The sequence below is a fragment of the Cucumis melo genome, unplaced genomic scaffold (genome assembly GCF_025177605.1).
Source record: "Cucumis melo cultivar AY unplaced genomic scaffold, USDA_Cmelo_AY_1.0 utg001407l, whole genome shotgun sequence".
NCBI classification, from domain to species: Eukaryota; Viridiplantae; Streptophyta; class Magnoliopsida; order Cucurbitales; family Cucurbitaceae; genus Cucumis; species Cucumis melo.
This window is the reverse complement of record NW_026124578.1, coordinates 6138-9186: the sequence shown is the minus strand read 5'-3', so window position 1 is coordinate 9186 and position 3049 is coordinate 6138. Positions and strand designations below refer to the sequence as shown.

The 3049-nt window shown below is 32.4% G+C and overlaps 1 pseudogene; it reads left to right on the top strand.

Moving 5' to 3' along the window:
* The first annotated feature begins 301 nt into the window (after positions 1 to 301).
* On the top strand, positions 302 to 2713 carry LOC127143755 (polygalacturonase-like; annotated as a pseudogene).
* Positions 2714 to 3049: the final 336 nt, after the last annotated feature.

Below are 3049 nucleotides of genomic sequence, written 5' to 3'. Positions count from 1 at the left end.
TATAGCCTAGGCTAGGCTACATCCTTTGCAAAATAATAGCAAAATTGAGATATCCAAACTTTCATAGTCAATCATCGACATACTATATCACTGGCAGTAGTCTACTGACCGGTAAACTACCTCATTGATAGAATTTGCTTTATTTAAAATTTTGTAATGGACTTGATTATTAACATTAAAAATATACTCATTACCTTTATCCTTCTATGATCCTTCTATGTATATTAGTTGGGCTGCACCTAAAGATTTATTTTTATGTTTTCCTACAAATTTTTTATGAAGGCATATTTATAAACTAAGTTGGGACCGAGAAAATAGTTGTAAATTGGCCAACATGCAAGTATTTTGTCTTATTATGAGTTTATAAATATGCCTTCACAGCCCTTTTTATTTTTCCCATACTTTGGCAAAAGACTATCCCTTTGTAGATTTTTAAGATTTGAAATGATGGTTGTTGTTATAATTTTCCTTGCTCTTCTGTTAAAGAAGCACGCCTTGACTGCTGCTGCTGGTGGATTGACGTTTGATATCGTCAATCTTGGAGCCAAGCCGGATGGTAAGACCGATGCCTCTCATGCGTTGCAGTCTGCATGGGCTCGTGCATGCTCCTCTACAGTTGCGTCTACCGTTTATGTGCCCAAAGGAAGATTCTACGTTCAAAGTGGTAACTTTATTGGACCTTGTAACTATAATTCTATCACCTTTTCTCATCAACGGCACACTTGTGGCTTCTTCGAATTTTTAAGGTTCTGGCCAATCAAGAACCTGGATTTCTTTCTCCACGTATAAATGCACTTTCCATTTATGGTGGCATTCTTGATGGCCAAGGAACTACCTTGTGGGCTTGCAAAAACTCAGGGATCAACACTTGCTCTCTTGGCGCAACAGTATGCCAAATTTAAATAAAATTTGAATATTCCTTTTTAGGGTTTTATCTATCATTAAATAATAATCAATGTTGTTTTGTTTGTTTTCTAATTCCAGACGTTGGAAGTTTCAGATTCACAGAATATATTGATCAATGGATTATCTTCAGTTAACAGCCAAATGTATCACATTGTTGTGTATGACTGTCAAGACGTGGAAGATTCAAGGAGTGAAAGTCTTAGCTGCCAGCAATAGCCCCAACACTGATGGCATTCATGTGGAGAGATCATCAAATGTTACCATTCTCAATTCAAACATTCGACCGGGGACGACTGCATCTCAATTGGCCCTGGGACTTCCATTTATGGATGGAAAGACTTGCATGTGGACCTGGACATGGAATCAGGTAAGCTATAGGGATAAATGACAAAAAAAAAAAAAAAAAAAATCAAATGAGTGTCTCTCATAATAATCCTTTATACTTGATTTTTAAGAGGTATTCTTACAAATTTTAATTAAATTGTAAATAACATTTTACGGGTGTTAATGTTATCTTTGCACTTACAATGACAAAGTGAGTGGGAATGTGAAATTTGTGTTGTAGCATTGGGAGTTTGGGGAAATGGTGGGAAGAGGCTGGAGTGGAAAATGTGACATTAAAAACAGCTCATTTCAACGGAACAATGATGGAGTGAGGATTAAATCTTGGGGCAAGGCCCAGCAATGGGTTTGCAAAGAACATTCTTTTTCAACACATGTGTTTTGACAATGTCAACAACCCTCTCATCATTGATCAAAATTACTGCCCACATAACCAAGGCTCCCCGGTCAGGTAACCATTTCCTCATTCATTCCGATCATAAATGTTCAAACCATATATCAAAAGAAATTTAATGCATTCTTTAATTCTTTATCAAATTCTTAAATCATAATTTTTTGGTGAAATTTTTTATTTTTCTTATTTAAATATTTTGTTTATGTTAGAGGTAACATACATGATAGTGCATAAACATATCGGATCCAAGTATTACTTATATATATTATATATATGTATGAATGTATGGTGTTAATTTTTAAAAAAAAATCACGTGTTAAGATTAAGAAATATAATATATAATTGTACAAAATTATAAATGTAATTAACTACTCGTCTTTAAATTTAGATGTTTATGGACTTTATTATACGTTATAAAAGTTTTCAAAAACTGAATTGTAACTCAACTTTATTTTATGCTTCAAAGTTTCCATTCAAGATTATTTCAAGATATTAAAAACAATTCCACCTCATGTAATAGTAATTACTTTTACTACATAACTTCAAAATTAGTTGTTTACTATAATTTGCTTCAAAGTTTTTTTGGAGATTTCATTTTCTTTCTTTCTTTTCCATCGTTATTATTTCAAACTGTTGTAACAGTAATATATATACATATAATATGAATATATTAGGCTTCTGGAGTAAAGATTAGTAATGTAAGATATGAAGACATCCATGGAACGTCAGCTACTGAAGTAGGTATAAACTTTGAGTGTAGCCCTGCAAGGCCATGCAACGAAATAAGATTGAAAGATGTAAAGTTGATATTCAAGGATCAAATTGCCCAAGCATCGTGTGAATATGCAACAGGAACTACCTTGGGTCTAGTTCAACCTTCTAATTGCTTAGTATAGCAAATGTAATTCACTTTAGGTTCAACAATATCAGTATTGGGCATTGAATGTAATTTCATATCTAGAATTGGAAAGATGTAAGGTGTTAGAATCAATTCCTCACTATATTCATTTTGACCAAAATAAGCTTTAAAATAATATATGAGGTCTATGTCACTTATGTATCTTATCATTACCTTCTCATGTTTTATATACTTTTAAATGTCTAAATTATACTACGCTTCATTTAATTATTTCGATAAATTCTAATTTTGAGCCTTCGTTAGTTTGAGGAACTAATGAATTTTTTATCAAATTTAGTAAATCTAAAAGCTCGATTAAGTACGCTTGTTTGCTTGAACCGTTACTATATCACTTTCACAAAGTTACTTGAATTTTTGATAGCTTTATTAGGATCAATCTAACGGGGAATCTAATAGAAAATTAATCAATTAAAAACAACAATAGTACGCAAAAAGCGAGTTGAACTATTTTAACGTAGATAAATTATTCAAGACGGGAAGTATAAGCA